The sequence below is a fragment of the Schistocerca serialis genome, chromosome 10 (assembly GCF_023864345.2).
Source record: "Schistocerca serialis cubense isolate TAMUIC-IGC-003099 chromosome 10, iqSchSeri2.2, whole genome shotgun sequence".
NCBI classification, from domain to species: Eukaryota; Metazoa; Arthropoda; class Insecta; order Orthoptera; family Acrididae; genus Schistocerca; species Schistocerca serialis.
The window spans coordinates 242,131,371-242,146,004 of record NC_064647.1 but is presented as its reverse complement, the minus strand read 5'-3'; the positions used below and the strand labels follow the sequence as shown (position 1 = coordinate 242,146,004).

General features: G+C 44.4%; 1 non-coding gene across 1 annotated transcript; it reads left to right on the top strand.

The window, feature by feature from the left end:
- Positions 1–13,901: 13,901 nt before the first annotated feature.
- On the top strand, positions 13,902–13,976 carry Trnas-cga (transfer RNA serine (anticodon CGA)). The gene has a single exon. It is a non-coding gene; the product is annotated as a tRNA-Ser (tRNA).
- Positions 13,977–14,634: the final 658 nt, after the last annotated feature.

Genomic DNA, 14,634 nt, shown 5'->3' with positions numbered 1-14,634 from the left:
ATATTTTATATCTTCTCTACTTCGACCATCATCAGTTATTTTGTTTCCCAAATGGCAAAACTCATCTACTACTTTAAGTGTCTCGTTTCCACATCTAATTTCCTCAGCGTCACCCGACTTAATTCCACTAAATTCCATTATCCTCGTTTTGCTTTTGTCGATGTGTGGACACTTTTCCGTGACAGTACAGGCTGTCAGCAGAAAAACCATTTGGTCTTTCGTTCCGCCCTGTCAACTGCTATGCTGTAATCCGTAGATCATTGGATCCATAAAATTTGTTTTCCATTTTAAAAATGTAACTAAGGATATCTTGTTCTTCGTTTTCATTGAACACACACCTTAACCTTTCCCAAAATTCTTTTAGCACATACTGCATCCCTATTTTTCTCCAGAAGTCTCTTTTTCCAGTATTGTACGTTGAACATCAGACTGCTTCGGTTCTGTAGAAAAAGGCATTTTCTCGTCCTTCACTGCCTCAATTGCATTTCCCATCCTGCAGGGAAACACGTTTGTTGCTCTAAATTCCGACATATTTTCAAGACATCTTGATGTTATAATACGCAAAATGATTCCAAGCGGCTGGTCAGACTGTTTTCAGTCGGAATTGTGTATTAGGTGAAATGTTAACATAACAGAGATGTTTGCAAATATCATCAATTAATTAATTCCAAACAGTCACAACGAGATAAAATGCCAGATGGTACCTTTCGTTATACAAGAATTTAGAAGTCAGTCTGTAGTATTATGTACGATACATGAAGGTAAATAACTCTTAAGGGGGAAAACAGATCAAATATTAACTACTGGGAAAAGATGCCATCTTCGCCACGTATACGTGAACCAACAAGAAGAATATGAGTCATTTGCTTTGTATCAGTCGAATGAATATCAGAAACGTTTTTAATAAAGCAGAACGAAACTAGCCTCCTCTGACAACAGTCATGGTGTGTACTAGAAATAGTTTCACTACTTCTCGGCAGGCAGCAGCACCGTACAAGACAAAATATATGCAATGGCCACTTCTGCCGATCTCGCCACTTTACCCCACTTTCCCCTCCATACTAATATTATGTAGGTTGGGAGTAAGTTAATCAGATTTAATTGTTGTTTCAGTTACATATGTACATTACATGTTTTACGTTATATGTGCCCTTTGGCTGCCAACAGAAATTAGTCCCAAGTCTAAATAAATACACCATGTCACCTCCAACACAGGGATCTTAGAGAAACATCTAAATTTTTGTGCTTTAGGCTATATATTCTGATAAAATAGTGCCACATGCCCCATTTCTTATGATTACCATTGCAATGTTGTACTTGTCCTGAGCTTTTTGTTTCCCTGCTAAATGTGACCTGTGCACATCGGCTAAAATTTTGTGAGGCTTTGATATGGAGAACTCTTTGGTGTGGTTTGTTGTTGATATATCATGTTGCATGGCTCTGAGCACTATGCGACTAAACGTCTGAGGTCATCAGTCCCCTAGAACTTAAAACTACTTAAACCTAACTAACCTAAGGACATCACACACATCCATGCCCGAGGCAGGATTCGAACCTGCTACCACAGCGTTCGCGCGGTTCCAGACTGTAGCGCTTAGAACCGCTCGGACACTTCGGCCGGCCATTTTGCATATTTTAACAGCGTTTACTTATAATTTCCCCTGCTCGTTGGGGAAGCCTGCATCTTATTATGTTGCTGTGGCTTAAACATATTGTTAATTAGAGGATTAGGTTACTGATGTTTTCGAAAAAGTGCGCATATGTCTGCCTACACGAAATGTGATGTAGTTCTGAAATTTATCACGGGTCTGATTGGGACATGGGCTGAATTTTGTATTACGGGCATTAAGTACCATTCAAGGCTTATGACTGCACCTAATGTTTCGTCACCTAAAGCTCGAGACATCATCAGAGGCTATCAAAAATCAGACAGCAGTTACAAACTTTAACAATCTGCGCAAGCCGAACTGTTTATACGTAACAGTGTAACGATCGTGAAAGCCCTCTGTTGGATTCCTTTCATATTAATTCCTTAAATCTGTTTTCACTTATGGCATAAATTCCACTTCTAAATTTACTGTGGTGTTTCTGACTATCTGGGAGGAGACTGAGCAGTGGAACGTGTTACTTTTACACATAAACAAGAACGGTCTCTTACACTACTATACTTTAAAACACAGTTTATATGTAATTCATGTCACACAGTCTCATACGGAACCTACATCCGCTTTCTTTTATATACCGTATATGATAAGATACTGTCATCCACGTTCCCTTCTGTGTGAAAGAATGAATGAGCAAATGTAGTTCTAGTTGCATGCTTGATGGTAGCAGACAAGCCGGTCTGCTAGAGAACAGTAGGACCAATGTCGGAACAGGTAGCTATGCTTTATAAAAGCAAAGAGGTTTCTATTCTTAGTATGGCCCTGTCTGTCCCTTGTCATGTTGGTATAGGAAGCTGCCCCTCTGGTCACTTCCGTTTTGTATCTGGAAACACCCTCGGTAGGGGCCCACGGCAGTCTGTCCAGGGCGAGCGTCTGAAGTGGTAAGATCTCCAGCTAAGCACGTCTCTGCTAAGTCCGTAGGACAATGGTTTTCTTATGTTCAGCCTAACTGAAAATTTAATCACCTTTATTTCAGGTTTAGCTCTAAAATATCTAATGTTATCTTAAATTGCAATGCAGTGTAATTCGAGTGTGAAGTTCAGAATATCTTGCAGTAGTTGCTTTCTCACTACTTTGTGAGTAAAGTGGAACCACGTGTTGATGATCCGTAACTCTAACTAAGATCATCAGTCTTAAATGCGAATGTGCGTGAGATTATAACGTCTCGTCTTGACAATATTTTTCAATATAGCAACTTTTCTTTATGTTCAACCCACGTGGGGTGTACTTTGTGAGACCAGTACCACGTGCTTATACACTCCTGGAAATGGAAAAAAGAACACATTGACACCGGTGTGTCAGACCCACCATACTTGCTCCGGACACTGCGAGAGGGCTGTACAAGCAATGATCACACGCACGGCACAGCGGACACACCAGGAACCGCGGTGTTGGCCGTCGAATGGCGCTAGCTGCGCAGCATTTATGCACCGCCGCCGTCAGTGTCAGCCAGTTTGCTGTGGCATACGGAACTCCATCGCAGTCTTTAACACTGGTAGCATGCCGCGACAGCGTGGACGTGAACCGTATGTGCAGTTGAAGGACTTTGAGCGAGGGCGTATAGTGGGCATGCGGGAGGCCGGGTGGACGTACCGCCGAATTGCTCAACACGTGGGGCGTGAGGTCTCCACAGTACATCGATGTTGTCGCCAGTGGTCGGCGGAAGGTGCACGTGCCCGTCGACCTGGGACCGGACCGCAGCGACGCACGGATGCACGCCAAGACCGTAGGATCCTACGCAGTGCCGTAGGGGACCGCACCGCCACTTCCCAGCAAATTAGGGACACTGTTGCTCCTGGGGTATAGGCGAGGACCATTCGCAGCCGTCTCCATGAAGCTGGGCTACGGTCCCGCACACCGTTAGGCCGTCTTCCGCTCACGCCCCAACATCGTGCAGCCCGCCTCCAGTGGTGTCGCGACAGGCGTGAATGGAGGGACGAATGGAGACGTGTCGTCTTCAGCGATGAGAGTCGCTTCTGCCTTGGTGCCAATGATGGTCGTATGCGTGTTTGGCGCCGTGCAGGTGAGCGCCACAATCAGGACTGCATACGACCGAGGCACACAGGGCCAACACCCGGCATCATGGTGTGGGGAGCGATCTCCTACACTGGCCGTACACCACTGGTGATCGTCGAGGGGACACTGAATAGTGCACGGTACATCCAAACCGTCATCGAACCCATCGTTCTACCATTCCTAGACCGGCAAGGGAACTTGCTGTTCCAACAGGACAATGCACGTCCGCATGTATCCCGTGCCACCCAACGTGCTCTAGAAGGTGTAAGTCAACTACCCTGGCCAGCAAGATCTCCGGATCTGTCCCCCATTGAGCATGTTTGGGACTGGAAGAAGCGTCGTCTCACGCGGTCTGCACGTCCAGCACGAACGCTGGTCCAACTGAGGCGCCAGGTGGAAATGGCATGGCAAGCCGTTCCACAGGACTACATCCAGCATCTCTACGATCGTCTCCATGGGAGAATAGCAGCCTGCATTGCTGCGAAAGGTGGATATACACTGTACTAGTGCCGACATTGTGTATGCTCTGTTGCCTGTGTCTATGTGCCTGTGGTTCTGTCAGTGTGATCATGTGATGTATCTGACCCCAGGAATGTGTCAATAAAGTTTCCCCTTCCTGGGACAATGAATTCACGGTGTTCTTATTTCAATTTCCAGGAGTGTACAATTGTTTGACCCATTAGGTTAATAGTAAGACGATAGTAACCAGTTCGAGGTTTTTCTTTTGTAAATTGCGTTTCTTTGTAATTTAGTTTAATTATCAAAATTATTGTGGAGTTACACTCTTTGTGTAAACCAAGTTGACCACGTGAGCGTGTGGTGTAAGCATCAAAGTGGCCCTCAGCTATTCTTTTCGGGAAGATTTCACAGTTAGTATGAGTTTAGTATACCAGTGTGTGGTAATTTCATGACGGACAGGATGGCGTTACGAACGTAACTTCTTTGGGTGAAAATTGAATCGGTTGGTTGTGGTTAACTTCCTGTTGCATATGTTTCAACGTTATTCGTGCGTTATTTTATGAATGCAGTGTTGTATGCAGTCTCCCAATCTTGGCTCCATATTTGATGTGTTCCGTAAGATTACAAACTCACATTTTCACAAGCCTAAATAAGGCACCAGTTTAGTTATGAATCAAGTTTAACATGCTGAAATTTTAACGGAACAATGATCAATGTTAAAATAAATGTCCAAATATGAACTGATTTATTTCTTTTTATTTAAATTGCCTTTATATATATATAATCACCGGTTGCCGTAAGATGCCTATTAAAAGATTATAATTAATGTTAGCCTGGTTGGCAATTTGGTAAACTAAACCGGATACGTGTTAAAAACAGTTCTTCCCCGGATAGCTCATAGCTTTTAACCCGCTTTTATCATCTTGAATATCAGCACCGCTTTCAGAACAACTTATTGCATCAACATTACAATCGTTTCACGACCTCGTAAGACGCGCTGACTGAGATCCCACAGTCGCACCGACGTGTGTTGCGGAGCTTCTGGAGTGGAAGAGTTGGCGCTGTTTGCTTCATAGTAAGATCCGCAATTAGCTGGGACGCGACACTACCCATATCACTGGCATTGGAACCTCACTAGTATCACGTGATTCCGCAAGCTCAATAGGGATGTCTCAGCTATCAGAACAATCTTGTAGGGTTTCGTTTCACAGCACCCGATTTGTACGCAGCGCTGGCTGCCCGAAGTCCCTCTGAGGTGTGCTCTGTGTAAACGGTTCTGGGGGTGGAGTCGCCAGGGCCTTCGTTAACAGGTCGTAATAACAGACTTACTTTCTCTCTCTCTCTCTCTCTCTCTCTCTCTCTCTCTCTCTGTGTGTGTGTGTGTGTGTGTGTGTGTGTGTGTGTGTGTGTCCGGAGCCATTTAATCGCCGCGGCACACAAAGGGCTCCAGAGTATCGGGTTATAAGGTTAACGACCACAGCTGCTGCGTGCTGCGGCGAACGCGCATGCGCGGACAATTGCAACTCCTCCCACCCCACCATATCACCCCTCCCCCGCCCGCACGACAACACTCACGCTGCACCGACATTCGATTGTTTTCAAATGAAGCCGCAAACGGTTGGGGGGGGGGGGGGGGGGGGGGGGCAGCGCAGCGCGATAGCAAAGCGAAGTGGACGGACGCACGGACGCATCGCGGGGGCTTAAGGGTGTTCAGCGTTCGGCCCCGCCACGCGTTCCGTGGGTGGTCTGTTATTGTCTGTTGCGTTTCGGCGGTAATCGTCCAGGATTTTAAAACAAATACACTCCTTCATTAAGATAACGCCGGGACCAAAAGTGCCCCCCCCCCCTTTTCCTGTACACGGTGTATCGTTATTAATAATAGCGGAGACTGAAACGCCTGAAAGTATAATACAATAGAAAAACGTGCCAGTAACACTGACACGAGGGCGGTCCGTTTACGAGATACAGTAACTGGAATGCGCGATTACAGTCTGTTCATCATAAGAATAAATCTGATGTAAACATTACGCCATGTATTCTTCCGCGTTTGCTCGAATCTCATTGGACTTCGTTTCACGTGAAGCGGAAGCCAAGCTGTGAGCAGTACAGGATACGTTTCACGGTGTGTCACACGCACGCAGACAGCGATAACAGGTACAGCAATGGCCAACCAGTTGATCCAACTAACGAGCAATGGTGTGAGCAGTTGCGGTTCCGACTTGACAACAGACGAGCAAAGAAACAACGTAGCTTCGCATGTCATTTAATTTTTGAACAGAATGAGATAATATTCGGCAAAACTCCAGCACTGCCACGCGCTTCTTAAGTAACCAGCCGGAAACCATAAAATGTTCTCTTTCTCACCTTACGTAGTAATCTAATTACAAACAAAGGTGATGAAACTTCATAACTGAAACACAGGGCAATCTTTCTGAGCGAGCTATGTGTGGTGCAAAAGCGTACTGCAGAGATTTCACCGTACTGTTGAATACTAAAGGCAATGAAGGTATGAATTACGGTCAGTCGTCCGGTAATCTCTTAGCTCATTCCTTATCCCAGTCCGAGAAATACGTTTCAGTTTTGTAACTGTCACGTGCTACGTTGATAACGAGTCGACCAACAACAGAATCCACGAAGCCAACCAGGCGCCGCATTTTCTCCTCTTCTTTTATGACGAGCCGAGGCGTTCTATATCCCGCCAGCGTTCGACAGTGACGTGTGAAACAGCTGCCTGCGTTAGTTCCAGTAAGTCTGGCAGCTCAACAGTCTTGTTACTTCTCGCGACAAATCCCTTAACTTTTCTCCAGATCAGTTCTGTTGCGTGCCTATTGTAATGGAACAGTCGCTAGTGTAAAAATGCAGCATTTGTACGGTGTGCTCGATGTTGTGAAAATGATTGTTTTCCGTGTTTCTACGACACTTATCTACATCTGTGGTATAAAACAATGCACAATTTTTTATATTTTCTTAATTTAAGCAGCATTTGTATTTCATAAAATATCGATAATTAAGAATTTATATTTGAAATCAATACAGGAATTTCGCGAGAAATATGTAATTAGAAACAAGTAGACGTGCATTATTCATAAAAAATTATGATGAATTTTACAATTACGAGTTGTACGTATTTCGAACTGAACGAGAAAAAAAAATTACTTAGGCGAGACTTGCACTGGGGAACCATGAACTGGACTGAACTACCAGTCTACTACGCTATACATACAATGCGAGTTTGTGTGTCAACTGTATGTAACAGAGTCACTCGGAGATCTTCAAAGCCGATTATCTCTGTAAATGTATGAAAAACATTAAGAACAAGCTATTTCTCGGCATTTTTTAACGTGTTTAACTACGGGACAGTAAGCAGCCTGAGCCATTTTCATACTGCGTACTAACAGCGCGACAGTCAGGGCACTACAGTATAAGGGCTGTGACTGTACACGATTATTGAAATAAAAACTGCGTAGGTAAAGCGTGATTGAGAAATACCTTGATGGTTGTTGATACTTTTGAATATCTTAAAGTTTCGTTTAACTTAACTTAGTAATAAGATATCTGACACATAAGTAGGACCTACTTCCAAGAGCGTAACAGCACCAGAGTACGTGTGCTACGGCTCCTGACCAATCATCGCGTTCGTTTGTTTACATCAAGTTTATTCTCATGGCGGACAGAGTATAGTAGCCGAGACCCATTTCAGTACCAATTATTGTCACACTTAGCACAAAGCTGTTTAATGAGACAATATGTTTCCAGAGACCTTTTCAAGTCAAAAGCATCTATGACACACACACGCAGACGGAAGCTACGAATGAAAATTTGTACGAAGGCTGAGATTCGAACCTGGGTCTCCTGCTCTCTAGGTAGCACCCGTGCCTGGGTTTCAGTCAGGATCCTCCGTTTCGAAGAATTTTTAGCATATTGCAGCCCCGTCAGCAACTGTGAAAGACTAATATTTTGAAGGATCAACCTCAGTCGCGCAAATTTTGTGGTCTTCACCAGGTTTCGGCTAAATTAATCTAGCCTTCTTCAGAAGCATAAAATTACTATAACATGCCACAGTAAAGGACAGTCAACATTAAAATTAAAACCTATAGTACCGTGGTACCATATCAAATTAAAACTACTTAACTGAAGTCCAGCCGCGGCATCTCTTCACCACGCGGTCGGTTGTCACAAATATCCTATTACTTTCAAACTTGGTGTGCTTATTAAACACAAACTCCTTAGTGTAAAACTTTAGAAATTTCCAAATCTATCAAAAACTGTGGTAAAAGTTGAGGTAATTAACTATAAAATTTGAATTTTTTCTAAACATGTAGTTTAAAATGTAGTAACTCATTCATTTTTTCATAAATTTCATAAATTCTAAAGTTTCATACGCCTGTAACTATGGTTTGTATGCTGTGCGGAATTCATCGAAGAATCTCTCTTACTTATGATGAAAAGTGTACCTATAGCAACAAATGCAGCCAATAGCAACTGAAAACAATGATGAAATGTCACATGTAAACAAAAATTATTTTGTCATGTTTTTGAACCTCCACTGCTATGAGTGTGCAACCTGAATCCTTCCTGGCCACGCTGACGAAGTTTTACGAATTTATTTGTGAAAGTATAGACAGTGGAAATCAAAACGTCGTGGGGTGCATCTGCTGCTCCAAGTCGGCCCGTTTGGCGTTCTTCCGTCGTTAAGGGGGGTAGGACGTCAAACGGGCCGACTTGGAGCAGGAGAGGCATCACAGGACATTTTAATTTCCACTGTCTATACTTTCACAAATAAATTCATAAAAATTTTGTCAGCGTGGCCAGGAAGGATTCAGGTTTCACACTCATTCCAGTGGAACTTCGAAAATACGACAATTTTTTTTACATGTGAAATTTCATCATTTTTTCACTTACTAATGGCTGCATTTGTTGCTATGGGTACACTTTTCTTCATAAGTTAGAGAGATTCTTCGATGAATTTTGTACAGCATACATACCATACTGACAGGTGTATGAAACTCTATAATTTATCTAATTTAAGGAAAAACGAATGAGCTGCTATATTTTAAAGATCATGTTTAGAAAAAACACAAATTTTATAGTTAATTACCTCAACTTTTACCACAGTTTTTAATAGATTTGGAAAATTCTAGAGTTTCATACACCTTTAAGTATGGTTTGTATGCTGTGCAAAATTCACCGAAGAATCTCTCTTACTTATGAAGAAAAGTGTACGTATAGCAACAAATGCTGCGATTAGTAAGTGAAAAAAAAGATGAAATTTCAGATGTAAAAAAAATTACTTCGTTATGTTTTCGAACTTCCATTGCTATGAGTGTGAATTCTGAATCCTTCCTGGTCATGTTGACAAAGTTTTACGAATTCATTTGTAAAAGTATAGACAGTGGAAATCAAAACGTCCTGTGGTGCCTCTCCTGCTCCAAGTCGGTCCGTTTGACGTCCTACCCCCCTTAAAGCCACGGGTTCCATGTAACCCTCGTTTCTGTAGGAGAGTGAAGTGATCAGCGCAGTCCAACCCCTAGTGCCAGCTGCCGATATTTTGTTGATCAAGGCAAGTAATATGGGGCTAGTGAATCGAGCCGTAGTAAAGATAGCTATGAAAAACGCGCCGCAGCGCGTAGCGTGAAGCAGTCGCCCTCCGTTTTCTGGCGGTGGTGCCGCTGTCGCAATTGGAGGCTTCGGTGTCTCCCTCTAGCGAGAAAGGGGAAAAGTGGGCTGTTCGCGTGGATTTAAGGAGTAGCTGTACGGGCTCTCGTTGAGAGTTCGCAGTCGGGGCATCAAGAAGCGACTTCTCTTCCGGAGCTAGAGGAACAGCATGCAGACCGCGGCATCGGCGTAAGCGACGCAAGCAGCGGCTCCGTGGTATGGGGAGTTAACTGCTCGTCGCGAAAGGAATCTTCCTGAGCGTGGGTCCGCGAGCGGTCTAATGTGCAGTTCGGCCGTATGCTGTCGACCAGCGAGGAGGTTCTGAAAATCGGCGCGCCTTCCTGCGTCCGTTGAAACGGCTGGCAGCGGGCGGCTCGGCAGAGCATTTGCAGGTGCTGCGTTGGTTCAGTCCTGGGAGCCGTAACGCGCCAGAAGTTCGGTATTGATTGTTAACAGATTTTATGAGAGTTTAATTGAATTCAATTTACTTATTCTTGTTAATTATACCAGCCGTATTTTTGGGGGGTTTCCCGCCATTCTCGTCTGCCCACCCGCGGGAAAGTGGTAATATTGGAAAGGGTGGTCCGTTTGTCCTCTTTTGAGGACGAAAGGGGGGGGGGGGAGTCATAGTAAATCTGTGGTTCGGATTGCTTCTTTCCCCTCCCAGGTTACCTACGGGTTTATTCGACTGTTAGCCTCTACCATGTCTGTGAAAGTCTAAGGCACCAATGACTGTGCTGTTTAAACTGCAAGGCACTGAGACCTGATCCATTCTCTCGCCTGCCATAGCTAGTATTACTAAATTCACGTGTAAAAGGTACTCTAAGAAAGAAGAAAAATTCCTTATGCCTCGTATAACGAATTCATGCTCATCTGGAAGATGTAGCTTACGTAAATTTGTGTTTATGTATATTTGGATATATTGTTTCTAGTCAGCAAAAACTGTTGTGTGGTTTTTCAAATTCAATACCTTTTAAGGCTTTTACTCAATGTGCTTGTGTGTTTTATACAGGTAGTTGGTTATTAGTGTGTTTTATCGCCATAAGAAGGAGAAGGTTATAAAAGTTCACAAGTCCTACCTGGCGAGCCTTTGTGTTCGCCCTAAGTTAACTGGCAGAAATTTGTAAAATTTGTTTTTTTATATATTTTGGAAATGTTAATGTTATTAATATATTACAATTACGGCTTTTCCCTCCAAACCCTAGGGTGCTTTCTCTGTGACCCTGTAAATACCAGAGCTAAACAATGTACAACAACAACGTACGTTGCAAGCATAGCATTCTGTATTACTTCATTTCCTTATTTCTAACATTTTAAAATTGAACGCCGACTTTTGATGACATGTCAGTCATATATCTTCTTATCTCTATTTAGTGAACGTGTTTTCAGTTGTTTTGAATATTGTCCCGCTACACTTTATTAACTAATGTTTTTACAGAGTAAATTAATATGCAGTATGTCGATCTTCTTTTCAAACATTCACATACCCATTTATTCTTTTCCTTTGTCTATTGGGCATGCAGTTGTAGTAATTAAAGTAGCCACAAATGCAGTGATCAAAAAGAAATGATTAGCGTACATTCGCATTCTCGTTACATCGTTCCTTTCTTGTTGCTCTCATGGCGATGGACTTTTTCTATCGCAATCAGTAAGCGGGAAAGGAAGCTACCCTACAGACAGAGGGATCTATATTTATACTTGGCAAAACTAATTACGTACTGACATAATCGTCGGAATTGCTTTCGTTTCCCAAAAGTTATAAATATTTCGATTTCGGAAAAGAAGCTCTGTATTTGGCCAAGATGTGGAAGAAGAAGGTCCCTTACGTACTGGTTGTATCGAGTAAGATGCGGAGACGGCGGTTTGAAAGCAGACAGAAGTAGTACTTGGAAGGGCGTCCCTTACCTGAGGGATCGCTACTCAAGGGGCAAGTGTGGCAAATGTCCGGCATTCGTCGAACGTCCCGTCCACACTGCGGTGTGTTCAGTAAACTGTTTGTGCTCGGATGTGAGACTGTTGTCGAGTGCGTCTCTCTTCCGGATGGCTGGTGGGCAGGTCGCCGGCTCCACCGCCTCACTGCGCCGCATCGACCCGCCAAGACAATCGGGCAGGCGGGTCGGCGCGCCTCGCTCACAGCCAGCCCCCGCCGCGGGGGTTCCCCTGCCCTCAGCTGGGGGCCCGGTAATCACGCCGCCAGCCTCCTCCCCCCCCCCCTCACTGGCGTCACACCCCTCCCCAGCTCCTGGGGAGGCTCGTCCCACCCCTGGCTGGCTGGCGGCTTTTCGCGACTCGCCCCTACCCAGGTCCCCGACGACAACCCCCGTCAAGGCAGACAGCCACCCCTAGCCGCGCATTATCCCCCCTCGGGGGCTTTCAAATTAATTTCTAAAATCTCCACTGTTTAATATTCTAATCACGACCGCGCCACCAATTACGCCACAGTTCACGGCTTGCCGGTGATCGGCGAGAGAGCTGCAGTCACTGCCCTATCTCTCCCTCTACTCCAGTCACCGCAGTAGCGAATCCGCCAAACCTGTTGTGGTGGCTCAAGTCATAACACCGTCCCACGCATTGCAGCCAGCCGGGCTGGCCGAGCGGTTCCAGGCGCTACAGTCTGGTACCGCGGACGGCTACGGTCGCAGGTTCGAATCCTGCCCCGGGCATGGATGTGTGTGATGTCCTTAGGTTAGCTAGGTTTAAGTAGTTCTAAGTTCTAGGGGACTGATGACCACAGAAGTTAAGTCCCATAGTGCTCAGAGCCATTTGAACCACGTGTTGCAGCTTTATACAGGGTGATTTTTTTTTTCCACCGTGTACAAACTCTGGGGATTGATCGATGAGAGGATACGGAACAAGAAAGTTATAATCAACTTATGTCTGTTCCCATGCTACAGACCATTTATTCAATCGCAGTATCCTGCAGCCACACTTAAGAGTGTGCATGGTTTCCTCCTAGAGAGCGGAACTGTTCTTCATACATCATGCCCTGGCGCCCTCTACTACGGTAGTAATCGGTAACGGTCTGTCCGATCCACCCTGTAGTGGATGTGATACAGTGTTGCACACAATCGTTCCGTATTCGAGTCTACAGCTTACCCATGTGGTGTTTACTTACGGAAAGGCAAATGGCAACGGGCGGCGGGCGCCAAGATTGCATTTTTTTTAGCGTATACAGACTTTTATTTACAAAATAACAATTTTCGTTTTACAAATACAGTTTGCATTTTACTTGTAAAGGCGACACAATCCATTATCTGCTTTTATTTTCGTGTTACTGTACTGGCCAGGTAATTATTTCGTTTGGTGCTTTTTTTTTAAATATTTTTCGAGAATCTGTAAGTCAGAGTTCGTTATTTGTTTCTTGCACTGTTTGTTGTTGCAGTTTAACTTTTCTGAGTCTTTGTACGTGTGGCAGAATGAATTTTGAATAATCATTGATTGTACGATCTAGTTATTAACAGAGAATAATTAGTAAAAAAAAGTTATTTTATGGAAATTTTCTTCTTACTAGTTATGGTATTATTATTATTGTTATTATTTTGTAGATATTTTGGGTTCTGGATGTGCTCTATTCATTTTAAAATAATGGTAAGTTATTACTATCTACTTATTAAATCTTGTGTTGGAAAACAAGGGAGAGGCATTTTACGTTGGCTGTTGGAAAGGAGACCTTAGTGGGTCATGCACTAGGCATGAAATCAGTTTGACAGAAGTATTAACGAGTGTATCAGTTGTCAGCTGTTGTTTGATGAGTAAAGTGGTATCCAAAGGGGGAACACTCGTGAAAAACTATCTTAACATATTAAACAATCCATGACAAAAGAAAAGAACATTACTATTTTTTTCCGATTGAGCAAAGAGCAGGAGACCTAACCCCGCCGACAACAGAGATTTTCACTCTGCAGCGGAATGACTGATATGAAACTTCCTGGCAGATTAAAACTGTGTGCCGGACCGAGACTCGAACTCGGGACCTTTGCCTTTCGCGGGCAAGTGCTCTACCAACTGAGCTACCCAAGCGCGACTCACGCCCCGTCCTCACAACTTTTGGAAGGTAGGAGACGAGGTACTGGCAGAAGTAAAGCTGTGACGACGGGGCGTGAGTCGTGCTCGGGTAGCTCAGTTGGTAGAGCACTTGCCCGCGAAAGGCAAAGGTCCCGAGTTCGAGTCTCGGTCCGGCACACAGTTTTAACCTGTCAGGAAGTTTCACAGCATTCTATGTTTATATCAGTGTTTCGCCGTTTGTCTCAGACAAGGTCGTTTCAGGAAGCAGGGTATCATGAAGAACGTACCCGAAATGTTCGATCACGAGAGTTGGAGGAAAATACGAATAAAGCTGTGGAAGGCGACCGCCGTGTCAGTACAAGGCAGTTGGTCCGGCAGTACAGGGTGAAAGCCAGACGACCGTGTTGAACATTCGCTATGACAACTGTTACTACCCTTGTCACTTACACAGCGTGTGCACGGTTTACTAGCGACAGACTTTCCACATCGGGAGCAGTTTTGTCACTGCTTTCTTCACCAGGCAACCACGATTTCGGAATTTTTGTGATCTATTCTATTCACAATTCAGGGCACCTTTACGCGGAGTGGTGTCTAACAGCCACCTGTGGAATAGTATGCAGAATCCCCATAGTCTCGTGACAGTGAGTCATGAGCATCGGTGCAACCGGAATGTGTGGGCCGCGATAATTGGCGACGGTGTTTTGCGACCAGTCTTTCTTCCATGTCGCCTAACAGGTCGGAACTATCGGCGTTTCTTCCGGGTGACTTGGCCTCCCCTGCCATTGATGATTCGAAGGGCTGCTACTTGACGGTGCTCCAGCCCACTCTGCCGCAA